At 52.4% G+C, this 14,354-nt stretch overlaps 1 protein-coding gene across 1 annotated transcript in view; it reads left to right on the top strand.

The window, feature by feature from the left end:
* Positions 1 to 1,689: 1,689 nt before the first annotated feature.
* Positions 1,690 to 14,354, top strand: part of THSD4 (thrombospondin type 1 domain containing 4) — a 551,822-nt gene continuing 539,157 nt past the window's right edge. Inside the window, exon 1 of the mRNA XM_032864919.1 lies at positions 1,690 to 1,922. The gene's annotated coding sequence lies outside the window, so the exon portion shown is untranslated. The remainder of the gene's footprint in view (positions 1,923 to 14,354) is intronic.

Genomic DNA, 14,354 nt, shown 5'->3' with positions numbered 1-14,354 from the left:
CATTTTAAATCATTTTAAACTGCTCAGAATTTACTAGAGCTGTCAGATCCCCTTAATCTGGACTTATGGGACCTGTGACCCCCCAGATTAATTTAATTCCAGGAAGTCGCTGGGGCTTTAAATAAAGAGAACACCAGGTGCCTCCAGTCAAAATGGGTTTGATCATGTGTGGAGTTATTTCCTCCCATTGGAACCAGTGTGGATCAGTCAGAACTGGCTCTGCCCAGGCTCCTGGCCAGTAGCAGGTGCTCAGAGTTGGTTCTCTTTCTCCAGTCTGATCTCTTGGGTTGCCACTTTCTCTTTGTTAATTTTTTTCCTGGGGCTCCCTGCCCCATTGCTCCCCTTTCTGCTTGCACACACCACACCCATCCCCACTAAGCCTGGCTCTGGGGCAGGAGCTTGCCCTCTGCAGCCACCTTCAAGGTCCCTCTGTGTACCTGCTCTAGCAGAAGTTTTTTTTTTTTTTTTTTTTTTTTAAGAGCTTATTTATTTTTGTGTCTAGAGCACTTAACAAAGTAATGGGTGCCCACTAAGAGTTTGCTCCAACTTTACAATTTCAACAAACCCTGCCAAATAACAAACTTAATCTACAGATGGCCTTCCAATGATCTAGCAGAAGTTTTTAAAGGCAGGATCAACAAGCAGGCTGACTCGTTCTGAGGGAGACTGCCTATAGCTGGACAGCCTCTTCAAATGTTTGAGGTCATCCCACCCCTCCTGGGAGAGGGGGCACATTTTCACTACTTCTACCTCACCAGCTGTAATCATCGGTTTGAATGTAAGGAATAGAGCACTGCGTTAGGAACCAAGAAGCGGGGCTCCAGCCCTCTTCCTGCCTTTAACCAGCTTTACTCATGCCCTCACTGGGACAATACTGCCCAATTAGTAAGAGGAAGGGTTTGGATATACAGACCAAAGTTTGATGATGGTGATGGTGGTGGTAGTGGTGGTGGTTTGCTGCAGGCTTTTTCCTTCCCGCCCTGGTAACTTGCATTAAGACAGGAAACAATGCTGAAATGCTCCGGACTGTGTTTCATGTCTACCTCATGCCCCTTGAGAACTTGAGTGCTCTGGTCCTTTTCCATTGCCTTTGGGAGCCCAGTGAGTCTTACCTTACACTTGAGTGGGCAAGTGAGGGTGACCTCTATGCCCTTTAGAGGAGGGCTCCTCCCTCCCCACCCTTCCAGCCCTGCCCTCTTCCCTGCTCTGGTTTACAACGGTATTCTCCTTGCCGGCTGCCTGCTTCAGCCCCGTCCTTTTGCAGCCGGAATGACTGTTCCGAACTCAAGGATGCGCCTGCCCCTCTTGGACCTCAGTCATTCAGGGGGTCCCACAAACCAGGATAAGATGAACCCGTAATTCAAGGCCTTCCACTATCTGCCCCTCTTTTACCTTCTGGTCTCAGCCCCTTTTCCTCTCCCCCAGCGGGTCCTGGCCCATCCGGACCACGCTTCACTCCGCTCTCGCCACCCTCCCGTCTAGACCGCTCTCCTCTCTATGGGATGATGTCCGTTGTCCCGGTACTCAGGGCTCAGTCCCGCTCTTGTTTGCGAGGGGCCCCTCCGGGGGTCGCGGGGGTGGAGTGGGGGCCGGTCCTTCCCGAGGCGGCCGCCAGGGGGCGACAGGAGCGGCTCCAGATGACAGCGGGAGGCCGCGAGTGGGGGAGGGAGGAGGGACCGAAGGAGCGCGGATCCCGGTTCTCCCGATCGCAAACTCCGAGCCACAGCTTTCCGCGCGCACCCGAGCCTCTGGCCGCCCGCTTAGCCCGACGCCTAAGCGGGGCGCAGTGGGAGCCCGTGCAGGGCGGGCGCGGGGCGGCGGCGGCGGCCGTCCATGCGGCGTGCTCCGGGCTGCCGGGCGCCGGGAAGCACGCGGGGGCGAGGCGAGGCGGCCGCCGGCCGATCCGGGACGCGGACCGCCAGGTGAGCAGAGCCGCCCGCGCCGCGCGCCCCCTGCGCCCCGTCCGCGCGGCCCCGACCCGGCCGGGCCGCTGCCTTCCTCTCGGGCCCGCTCTGGGACCGCAGGACTCGAAGGCGCGGGCGGTGGGGCGCAGTGGGTGTGTCCGGGGCGCCGCGGGGCTGCGCCCACGCCGGGCTTGGGGAGCCAGCGCGCGCTAGGTCCGTGCCGACGGCTGTGCCGCCTCTCCTCCCCTTCGCTTCCATTCCTTTCGCTTCGCTTCCCTTCCTTCCTTTCCTTGGGGATTTACTGGTCCCGGCGCCAGCACTCACCCCTCCACCCTCCACCTCTGAAACTCTAGGGACAGCCAACTTGGGCCGTTCCGTAGTCGGGGCCCCGCGTTCCCTGGGCCGGGGCCGAGGGGGACCGGCGAGTGCACACCCAGCCCGTGCGCCCCGACCGCAGCCTCGCCTCCGTTCTGCCCCGAGCCGGAGAGCTGGTCGCTCTCGGTTGGCGCGCAAGGAGCCCTGGCCCGGGGCCTCGGCCACGCCGTTTTCTAGAAAGCCTCAAATCCTTGTGTGTGTCTGAGCTACGCCGCTGCAGCCCAGCGCCTCTGGGAGCCGGAGTGGATGGGTTGTTTCCGCCAACTCCGGCCGCTTCTTCAAGCGCAGCCCAACTACCTGCGGTCCTTGGCGCGCTTATAGAACTGGCTGTTTCAGAACTAGCTCCTGGGGCTGCAGAGATCTAGAAGTTCGTTTTTTTTTTTTTTTTTTTTCCTTTGAAATAACCATCAGCCCTAACTTGGGAAGGGGATTTCAGGGCGTTCTCAGGCCCACTTAGTGTCTGGAAATTGTGGGTCTGGTGTTTCCCAAGCAGTCCACACCCAGCCTCCCGCCCCCCCAACCCCACCCCCAGCCTCCCCTGCTGCTTATTAAATGTGCATGCTTGCGTTTCTTCAAGTCTCCTCTGTGCCCCCGTGGACCTGGGTAGCTGAAATGATTGTGGATGCCTACTGGAATTGGGACTAGGAGACCTGGAGGGAGACCCGAGAGAGGTCCAAGGAATCATCTTGTCCGACTTTCCTCGCAGCTGGAGGCACCAAGGCACAGTAACAATCTATAATTTTTAAAAGATCACACAGCTCTTAAAACCTGCATTACCTGCGTCTGTCTTTGCTTCATTGATAAAGGGCTTAATAGATCTTCCTGGGTCTCAATATGCAAGGAAGCAAACATTTTAAATACGCAATTTAAATACGGTACTACTCAATTCCTACAGATTTTTGTTGGCACCATAGTTGAATTCCTTAGAAAACAAAATCCTAGTCCTGGAATTAATGGGAGGAAGCAGATGAGAGTCCTGGGACTTTCCTATAACCCTCTGCAGTGCTGGAGCAGGGATTTCCCAGAGGTCCGGGCCTGGGAAGTGGGTTCGGGTGATCAGAATCCTGGAGGCCCTACAGAATGAGGCACCTGGCTGGCCTCTCCAGAGGAGGGCTGGTCAGGTGAGCTCACCTGACCCCCCACTCCGCCCAACTCCCAGAGGGCACTCGGATTGGTTTTTATCTCCCTGTCACTATCTCCTACCCTGAAGAAATCTTTCTAACTGGCTGCTAGGGGAAAAATGAGTAAAATTAAATACACTCCGGAGTTTGGGAGTAAGATCAGGGCTGGATGTTTTAACTGAGAGTTTTTTCGGGGGGGAGGGGTTGTTTTGTTTTGTTGCCTAGAAATGCTTATTGTGATTGTAGCCAATTATTCTAAAGAGTGGTGGGGCACGAACCCCCCATCCCCTTCTCATGCGGCATTTCCCCCGCACGGTACCGTTTGCCTTCCAGTCGGCTGGCAGTCTGAGTGTTTGAGTGCCCTTGATGTCCCCATCCCGTCCCCCACATTTATAGCACGTTCATTACCAAGTTCCTTCCACATTCTTCAGTGATATCACAGGGGATCATTTTCCTGTCTCCCTCCCCTCTGCTCCCTCCATAAACCATGTCCACGTTACAGTAATAATCTCCCCTCTTGACTCCCAGCCACGAGTCACTTTCCTCATTTCAATCCATCTTCTTTCATGCTGACAGATTAATATTCCTAAAATTCTGATTTTGCCACATCATTCCTCTCAAGAAATCACAATGGCTCCCCAGGATTCACTTCTGTTTCATTCTTGTCAAGCTGGTATTTTGGGGGCATCTGCTGTGTCCCAGGGACTGGTACCATGTGCTAAGGCTTAAACTCAGAACAGGACAATATCCATGTCCTGGATCTGTTGACAGGCTAACACATGATAAATAGCCACCCGGGAGAGGAAACGATGTTAAAAAAAAAAAAAAAAAAAGTAACCACGAAACAATGAAGAACCTTGGGGATGAGGGAGAGTCTTTTCCTGCACGGGAGGAGCTAGGACAATTACAGCTGGGCTTTGCAGCATGAGGAGGAGTTCAAGGAGATGGGAAAGGCTGGGAGGAGAGAGGGCATACCAGACGGAGGAAGAGCTTGAGCAAAGACCTAGCGACATGAATGTGCTGGTATAGACATGGTAGACGAGGCCAAGGATCAGTCTTCATCTGGGCAGTGGGAACTGTCGTTTTGAAGGGCTGGAGAGAGCTGACCTAAGAGTCTCCCACCTCTTCCCTGATGTCCCCGGTGTCTTTATGATGGCCTTGTGTGCACGCTTAACGGCAGCTCAGGATTTCGGTTCTGCCAGAAAGTACACCCCAGCCTCTCTTGCACACACCTATCTCAGTCTTCTCTGAACCCAGCTGAAGTCCTCCCCCGCCTCCTTTGCATTTACTACTTATACAGCTTGGACACATCCAGGGTGGGCCAGCCTCATCTCCCAGGCCCCTGAAGTTTCTCCAGAGTGGCCCCTGGGCTTCTCCTTCCTGAGCCTTTCCAGGCTGCGTAGCCCGGTGCCAGTCCAAGGCCAGCTCTTGCTGGCTTGACAGCATGACTGTTGACGCTTCCTTCCCAGCTTCCTTCCCGTCTCTTCTTCTCTTCCCTCACCTCCCCCCCCCGCCCCCGTTTTATCTCTCCTTTTCTGTGCGTGCAGAATTGTGGTAGTTATTTACATCTGCTTAGATGAGAGGGTGCCATATTACTGACTCTTGTCTGTGAAAACAGTGATGAGCCATGTTAGGCCAGAAGTTATGGTGTGACACGGGCAGGCGCCGGGAAGGGGGAGGCTCTCTGGCTGGAGGATACTTCGTGGACTCTTGCCCTCTTTTGGAACCCCCACTTCCCTCCCACTCGGAGGCACCTGTGGGCTGACGCTGGGACCCCTTCCTCACTTCTGGGCCTGTGTTGTCCTTTTTTTTCTCTCTCCAGGCCTTCAGAACTGACTTCTCTGGTTTCTGGAACCTCGTTGGCCCAATGAACTCTTTCAGGTCACGTTTCGTGAGCACTGGGGTGTGCTCTGCCGGATGCCTTAATCCTCCCAGCAACCTGTGAGGGAGACGGTATAATCCGCGTTTTACGAGGAAGAAAACTCCAGCTTACTTGCCTTAGGTCAACAGCTCAGGTTTTGAACCTCAGTCTTAGAACCTGGTTCTTGGTTAGGTGCTCTTTCCACTGTCCCCTGAAAGGGTTGTGGTTTTCTGTGGGACGTCGGAATCCGAATTCGCATCGGCTGGGAAGACACCAGATTCCAGGGTGGAGGCCCGCCGGGGTGGAGTTGGCATTGTTTAAAGACTGCCTCAACTGATTGTTCTACACGCTTGGTTTGAGGACCACTGCCTTAGGCTGCCTTCACAGGGAGGTTCTGGTGACAGGTGGTGAGATGATAAGCCACTTTATCCTAGGTCACAGGGTGACCTAGGTGACCTTTTTAACAGAGGCCTTGACCTTGACTCTAAGGAGTGAGCAATGGTGCATCATGACCCCAGCCAGGCGGAGACAGAGAGCCCTGTTTCAGTCAAAGCAAACTTCCGTTCAGTCCTGTAAACATGCCCCATCCCCTCTCTGCGAGGTACGCAAACCCAGCCCCCACCAGGCTCCTTGTGGATATATTTCTTGGCCTGGGCAAGGCTCAGGGAACAAGATCAGGTAGGTTGGTTCGAGAACCCCAGGTTTTCTGAGGTAAAAAATGAGCTGGGACCACCCCCCCCATAAGGCGGAACACGACATGCCAGCCCCTCACTTCCCTGGCCTGGTAAGTCACACCTCCCTTGCCAGAGTGGGGTCTGATCAGCATCACATCCCCTTTATTCTATAAGCCCTTAAGTCACAGTTTCTGCCACGTGTGACAAAGGGATGGCCAAAAGCCACCTGGGGTCTGGTATGGGGACTGGTGCATAGGCCCCCTGAGCATTAGGGTGAGGTCCAGCATGGAGTAGGAGCTGGGTGCCTGTTCTCACCCTGTTTTTCTCACCTTCTGTGTACCCAGTCAGGGTCTGGCAGGCAGGCACCTCTCAGTATGTGCGCTACATATAATCTCAGCCCCCCAAGTCCAGGGGGTTTGTGTCTGAATAATTGTCCAAATATGGCAGATCAACACCTGTGCTGCGTAATTAGTAGTAGTAGTAGTAGTAGTAGTAGTAGTAGTAATAGTAATGAATTATCCATTCAACATCCTCTCCCCATCCCACTCCCTTCCCCGGTTCCCTTGAGATTCCCCAAGGGAAAACCTCAGAAACAGATAGGCAGCATGTTCTCTGTTGCTGGTTAGCTGTCCTGGGAGAGTGGCCTCTTTCTGCTCATCTCCTCTCTTTCTACCTCACCTTCCCACTGAATGGACTGTACCCATCTCTGTCCCCTCTGGTGAGCCCCGCAGAATCGGGTCCCTTCAGTGATGCTCCGTGGTATTCTCCTGCGGCCCCTCTCCCCTCGGGCGTGGTCCAGAGCACGGAGAGCCGGGCCCTCGATGCAGGAAGGTGACCCTGGGCAGCTCGGGGGCCCAACTGGGCAGCAGGCGGGCCCGCCCCACCCTCCCTGCCAGCTGGCGGGCTGCCTGAGGGCTGGCCAGGAGTAGAGGACCCAAGTAATGAGTGATTAATGGGCACCCCATCTAATCTCCTGCCAGGGGAAATGAAGGGCCAGCCATGGGTTGGGGCACGTCTTGACCTGCTCCAGGTGGGCTTGGAATGCACCCAGCTCAGGATGGGGATTAAGGCTTGAAAGACAGAGGAAATGAGATGTTAACCCTTTAGGCAGTGGCCCTCTGAGCCCCAGCAGGGAACTCACGAGGGAATTATCTACAGGCATCTGATGAAAGGGGAGCATGGCCTTTGATTTATGGCCTGGATGCAGCCACGTGACTACCACGAGTTGAGGGGGCTGCACGGGGTGACAAGCCACGCCTTGGACTTAACCATTTTTCTTGGAGGCTCAATCTACAGAGATTACTTTCTTTTGAACATGGATACACGGACAGCTGGGAGACGGCTCTACCTGATTCCTTCTTGGAAACCTTCCGATCCTATCAGCAAATTACAAATTGGTAGTTGCCAAACAGACTTTTCCTCCCGAAAGGCAGTGCCTCTGACCACGTGGCATTTTAAGGCAGAGAGGAGGGCGTGTGGCTCTGGCTGGTCCCTATCTCCAGTAGCGGGGTCCACCTTCTCCTCGGTGGGGCGGCAGCGCAGGGATGCCGAGGGTGGGAGCCCCGGGGACCCAGCTCCCTGGGCTCCGCCTCGGCCTCCGCCAAGCTGTGGCTTCCTGGACAGTTTCCTTGTGTGCTATAGTTTCCCGGTCTGTGAAAAGAGGGTGATAAGAGCACAGATCCCGGGTGAGATGCATGAGCGTGTAACGTGCTCACAGCAGCCTTAGACCCGTGGGAGTGCCATCGTGTTCCCCAGGCTTCTCGGGCTGGGCCCAGAGACTATGGCTTCTCTGGGAAGGGCATGAGAGCATCTCCTCCGGATCTCCAAGACTTGCTGTGGGGGAACTGACGACGCTCTCTCTGATTGATCTCACTTGTTTGACCCCTGACCCTCACGTGCCTTGAATTCTGGCCCCCCTCTACCCTCCCTCTGCTGCTGGCTCCCTAGCCTCTGGCTGCCCTTTGGATGACACTGCCCTGCCCCTCGCCCCCTGCCTCCATGCTTGGCATCCGGTCGCAGTGGATGGCCAGGAATGCCTGCCTCGTCCTCTTGCCGCATGCCCACTGCCTTCCCGCCTTGCTGTGACCTGACAGCCCCAAGCAAAGAAGCTGAGGGTAGAGAGGGCAGCTGCCTTGCAAGCCGAATTAGGAACAGTGGAGACAGGCTGATCCGGACGCAAGTCACAGCTCTGTCCCCTGTTCTGGTTTCTCTGCGCTCCCATTGCCTCATCCTTGATTGAGGCTAATAATAGTAACACTTATCTAATGGTTGGGAGGAGGGTCACAGCCAGCAGTGGACAGGAGGCCCTTTGGACCTCGGAGGGTGGAGGGGCTTTACTGCTGGTTATAAGGCAAGCCTTCGGCGTGGAGCTATGTCTTCAAGCTTTGAATATCTTTACATGGTGTGCACCGACATCCTGGCCTCTGGCTCTATTTAGTGTCTTTGTCAAAACAGGCAAGTACCCAGGGCCTGCACGACTCTAGTGATGTTTCAGTCAAGGCAGAGGGTTTCATTTTGCTTGAAGTCCAAGGGATCTTCTGGCCTGCTCAGGAGAAGGAGCTGCTGTTTACAGAGCTCTGTGTCAGGTTCTGGGACTTACCTGCATTAATTTATTGCATTCTTTCAATAATTCTTGTGAGCTAGACATTGTTATTCCTATTCTATAGCCTAGAAAAGTGAGGCACAGAGAGGTTAAGGAACTTGAGACTGCTCACACAGCAAGTAGATGGCAGAGTGATGTTTGACTTTCTAGTCATCTGATTCCAACCCATGTGCTCCCAGGAAACTAATGGGCCAGTTAGTACCTCAATCTAATTGGAACCCACTGGAAAGTCGAATGGTAACTCCTTAAAAGTCTAATTATGACCCACTTATGATTCTTTAAAAGTTGAGATGTAATTCACTTACCATAAAATTCACATTTTATTTTATTTTTTTTTTAAGATTTCTAAATTTATTTATTTGACAGAGAGAGAGACAGTGAGAGACAGAACACAAGCAGAGGGAGAGGGAGAGGGGGAAGCAGGCTTCTCGTGGAGCAGGAAGCCCAATGAGGGGCTCAATCCCAGGGCCCTGGGATCATGACCTGAGCCAAAGGCAGACGCTTAACAACCGAGTCACCCAGGCGTCCCCAAATTCACCATTTTAAAGTGTGCAATTCAGTAGTTTTTAGTTTATTCACGGAGTTGTGCAGTCATCACCCATTATGTAATCCTAGAATATTTTCATCACCTTCAAAAGTAACCCCGTGCCCATTAGAAGTCACTCCCTACCCTCTCTCCTCCCCAGTCCCTGGAAACCACTCATCTCCTTTCTCTCTCTCTGGCTTCTGGACATTTCAGATAAATGGAGTCCTAACAACATCTTCTTTCACTGAGATTAATGTCTTCATCCCTCCTGAAGTACGGATCAGTACCTCATTCCTTTTTATCACCATGTAACCCAGTCTTAAAGTAAAATATAAGGCGATTTTGCTTAGAGAGGGGATGGAGTATCAGCCTCCGAGCAGACGCAGCACACAGGGGCTTGCATGTTTTCCTGTTGGCAGGTGTGAGAGAACCAGAAGCGTCAGGGCAGGTGGAGTGAGTGTGGAGGTGCGGGCAGGTGTGGGCCTGGCTGGCTGGCTGCGCCCAGGATGCCCAGCTGCTGTCCTCCAGATACTTTGCTGTGCTGCCCTTGGCTCATGGGGTCGGTGGAGTCTGCGGGAGACGTCCTGGCGAGGTGGTGTGGGTGCAGTGGACCTGTGCTTGGGAGAAGCCGGCCGGGGGTGGGGGGCGGCTTGAGAGTGACCTTTGCCAGAGTCTGTCTAGGGTGGGCGCTGCGTGGGCATCTTAGCAGCTGCACGGTCAGCTGTGACACTTGGGACCCAAGTGGCCTGCAGTGGCAAACACGGCCTGCTGATGGCGGCTCCGCTAATTTGCTGCTTAAGTTTCTCAGTATCAGACTTGATTTTTGGGGGGTTACAAAGATAAGGTGTATTTATTGTAGAAAACTCAGGAAATAACAGAAAAACACAAATGATCCATAATTCCCCAAACAGTGATGACTATTATTTGTAATGTGTGCCTTTGTAGTCTCTCTTCCCGTGCACACACACACACGCACACACACGCATACACACGCACACACACACACACACAGAGTTTTATAACATTGGTATCATGCTGAACATATTGTTTGGTTCACTACTTTTTTCACTTAACAGTAAATCATAAACCTTTTCCCTAGATACTAAATATTCAGTATTCTTCTGAAACATGGTGTTCTTAATGGCTGCAGAGTATTTTTAGAAATGTTACTGTTTGCTTAAATGACCCTCTCTTTGGCGACATGTTGATTGTTTTCAGTTTTTCAACATTATTTACAAATAAAACTGCTTGTTTTGTGCATGTTTGGGATACTTCTGTTAATGCATTAGTGCTCTTTGAGGGACAAACTATACAAAGACTCCAAAGGTACTTGATACCTATGGGCCAATTGGCCTTCCAGAAAGACTGTATAATTTATGATTCCATAAAAAAATTTTTTTAACTTTATATGTAACTTTACCAAAGCATCCCTCCCTTCCTCCTCTTTCTCTGTCACTTTTTCGGTCCCTCTCATGTCTGCATAGGAACACTCACTGCTTACACCCTTCTGTTTTCTCCTTGATTTGTCTGGAAGGACATGCACATCTGTCTTTTTTACAGACTATGATTTTGTGTAAACATTTCTCTTAACCTAGTCAGGCTTCCCATTTTTAGGCATAAATGACGATTTCCATCATTTTAGTTCACAGTCTGGGTTGTTTTCTAGTTTTTCCCTAATCAAAAAAATCGGTGCTACCAATGTCACTGTTCAGCTTGCTGGTATGACGTGTCGTGTCCTTTCCCTCCCTGTCTCATGTTCTGTTTGGGAATTCAGTTCCCAGCCATGTAATGACCAAGTCCAAAGCCGGAGCCACGCTCACAGCGTTCCGCACTGCTCAGGGGTGCTGCAGAGAAAATGCACCTGGGAGGTCAAGGTGGGAGTGCTGAGAAACAAAACGGGGGCTTGTTTTCTGTCTTCCCTTCCCTTTCCCTCTTGGGTTCCGTTCTGCGCTCATGCGGGCACCGGAGGAACTCAGCACCTCCGGACAAGAGGCGCGGTGAGGGGCGGACTCCCCGAGTTCCGCACAGGGAATCATGTGAGCGTTCGTCCGGTGCTCACCTGGAAACGGAATGACGGCAGTGTGCGGTCTTTGGTGGCTGGCTGCTTCCTCCCAGCAGAGTGGGGGCAGAAGGTCTTGGCACCTTCTGACGTCCTGTTCCTCTGCCCTGGGGGTCCTGTCTGGGCAGCACTGTGCAGTCCCTTATTCCTGGTCCCAGTGCTTTCTGAGCCTCAAGGCGCCTCAGATAGCTTCAACCCGTGTTGTCAACGGTGTGAATCCCGGTCCTGACTCTGCCACTTAACAGCCCGTGTGGCTGGGGACAGCTTAACCTCCTTGAACATCCACTTCCTTGTGTGTGAAATGGATCAGGAGTCACAGGCAGGGTCAGAGTTAGAGGAGACAGTGTTCGTTCATCTCCGTGCTGAAATGAGGGGCTTCCAATGTGCCTTACTTACCATCTTAAAGATAAAGCAGATGGTCTTTCTTCCCTTGGAGGGGGGGTACTCACAGCCTTGGGGAGGGGGCAGGCGGAGAGGATGACGGGTGTGATGAACATTTTGCAGGAGGAGGGCTGGGGTCCAGGAGAGGGACATCAGATTCTGACTGGCGGGAGTTCAGAGACCCGAGGGGGTCCCTCACCTTAACAGGGAAACCATGTGGGCAGAGGGGAAGGAAATCGAAGGCTCTTGGGTTTGATGGGAGGGCGGCATTCTTGAAGACCTCCCAGGATTCAGATCTCTCCTAATTGACTTACTCTGTTCCCATAAAATAAACGTAAAGAGCAGAGCGTGCGGCTCAGAAAGTGTCCTTCTGCTCCGACGTTGCTTTCACCGTGGGGGGTCAGCGTTATCTCTACTGTAGCTCCATGAACTCGTTCATAAATTGCTGAGGATCCCGTGACGGCTCTTTGGCTCCCTGAAGAGCTGCTGGTGGTGGTGGTGGTTCCTCGTCATCTCGGTGTGTTTTTAATCTGGCAGCACCGTTTGACAGAGGGCCTCGATCAGGGTCTGGCACACTTTTTTCGTAAAGGACCAGGGAGTTAGTGTTTCCGCTTTGGAGGCTGGATGGGCTTTGTGGTAAGAAATCACCTCTGCCTTTGGAGCAGGAGAGGATGACAGACAGGACTTAAAGATGTGGACCAGGCTGTGCTCTAGGGAAAACTTCTTGGTTTGTTTTGTTTGCAAATGCTGCAGTTTGAATTTCATATGATTTTTATGTCCTTAAATAGTATCTTTCTGATTTTCTATATTTTTTTCTAGTTCAGAACAGGTAGCAGGTCGGGTTTGGCTCCCTGGGCAGGGGTTTGTTGACCCCTCGCCTAGATGACTATTATGCCTGAGAATTGTTTTCAATTATAAAAAGAGTGAATGTTAAAATCTCCCAGTACTTAACAAAAGCACTCGCCGAAGTTTGAGTGCTTGTAAGAGGATGTAACTTAATTCACGAGTTCTGTCAAACGATGGTGGGCATTTATCATCTCGGGTGATGCCAAGGTGGGCAACTACTTCGACATGGCCTGTAATTCTTGAAGCAGTTATTCCTACCAGTTAAAAATTTTTAATCATATTATTTCAAAATTTGGGCATCCAATGACTTTATTCCCGTTGTTATGTCACTCCATCCTCTGGTTCCAGTTGTAGCCCATGAAATTGTTTATTATCCTATACTGTTGCAGAGTCTGGCAATTCTGCCTGTCCCTCAACAGCGTGATGACCTGTGGTAGGGACCTTGGAACTTGACTTTGGCTGGAATTTTTACTGCAGAGTCTAGGGGAAGGCATGGGAGGAGGACCCAGGCGTATGTCTGGCACATGGTGAACATGGACTAAACTTTTGTTCCCTCGCTTCCCTTTCTTTTCCTCCCCACCCAAAAGCTCTGTATATTTGGTCAGCCCCCAAACCTGCGGAGCCTCTTTGAAACTGTGGCTTTGCTTCTTTCCACATGCAGTAAAGTCACTAACCTTTTTAAATAGAAATGAAAACAAAGGCTGTTAGAAAGCAGTTTCCCCTCCCGGGTCACCAGCTTTCCTTTGCAGAAGAATAAGCAGTGCTGGGCTGAGACCACCAGCCGGCCAGCCGGGGCTAGACCAGAGAGGCTCCGGGTCTGGGAAAGGCGCCTCCAGCTGGGTGCAGACCCAACTCTCCAGCCAGGAGGGGGGCGCCTGGCCTGCTGGCTGCTCCGAGTTCTGCAGCTCCTGGGTGTATCTTGGTTTCAGGGATTCCAATGGTAGGAAAGCCAGGATCCTCTCCAGATGGAAGACCACCAGCCCCGAAGGTGACCGTGACGCTGTAGCTCTTGGCTCGCGAGTATGCTTTTGCTGTGTGTGTTGGACGGAAGGCCTGTCTTGAGTAGACGTAAGTTTGTGTTGTTTCGAGGATAATGGTGCATACCCACGTGTGCTTTCTGGCCTGGGGTCTGGCGGGATGTGAAAGGAAGCAGCCACTATCCTTTGGCCAGTGAGACTTTTCGTTATTGCTTTGGCTGGGGGGCTGGCTTCTTCCTATGCCTTAGGAGCTCTTTGGTTTACAGACAAGTGATCTTGGAGCCAGGGGCCTGGATGTTGAGTCCTGACTTTGCACGAACTTGCCGGATGACCTCCAGTCATACATTCTCCATCTCATTCTTCATTCCTAAGTGCATGGTGACAACCTGGACCATTTCTGAGGGCTCTTTTCTCAGTTGAGATATATGGGGAGCCTGGACTTTCGTTCCCACCCAGCATCAATAAGACATCCATCCTTCTCCCCATTGGGGTGTTCAGACATGGCTTCGTGGAGAGTCAGGACTCAACACCACCCGGTAACGAGGCTATTCATCCCCCTTTACCTCCCACCAGTGGTGCCAGTGGAGGCCATATGAGGTACAGTAGTGAGGCATTCCTACCCCTTCCAGCCAGGGAAGGGTCAGTGGGACCTGCTGGAGAGCTGAATTCCCCTCCCTGCTCAGCAGTTACGATGGGTCCCCCCTTCCCCTGCCAACGTCAGTGGAGGCCAAGTGGCAAATTTGGGCTTCCATCTCCCCTGGCCATAATGATATGGGGTCCTCCTTCCCCTGCAGGAGCAGGGTCAAAGGCAGCCAGCTATAATGGGAGGTTTAAGTAAGATCTAGAGCCTCATAACATGATACCTAAAACATCTAGGTTTTGATTGAACATTACTCATCACACTGAGAACCAGGAAGATCTCCAACTGAATGAAAAAGGACAATCAAGGCCAACACCAAGATGATGATGAGATGTGGGAATTATCTGGCAAACTTTAGAGCAGCCTTCATAGAATGATTCAGGGAGCA

This window comes from Lontra canadensis, unplaced genomic scaffold (genome assembly GCF_010015895.1).
Source record: "Lontra canadensis isolate GAN:19392208 unplaced genomic scaffold, GSC_riverotter_1.0 scaffold28, whole genome shotgun sequence".
NCBI classification, from domain to species: domain Eukaryota; kingdom Metazoa; phylum Chordata; class Mammalia; order Carnivora; family Mustelidae; genus Lontra; species Lontra canadensis.
This window is presented reverse-complemented; position numbering and strand designations above follow the sequence as displayed.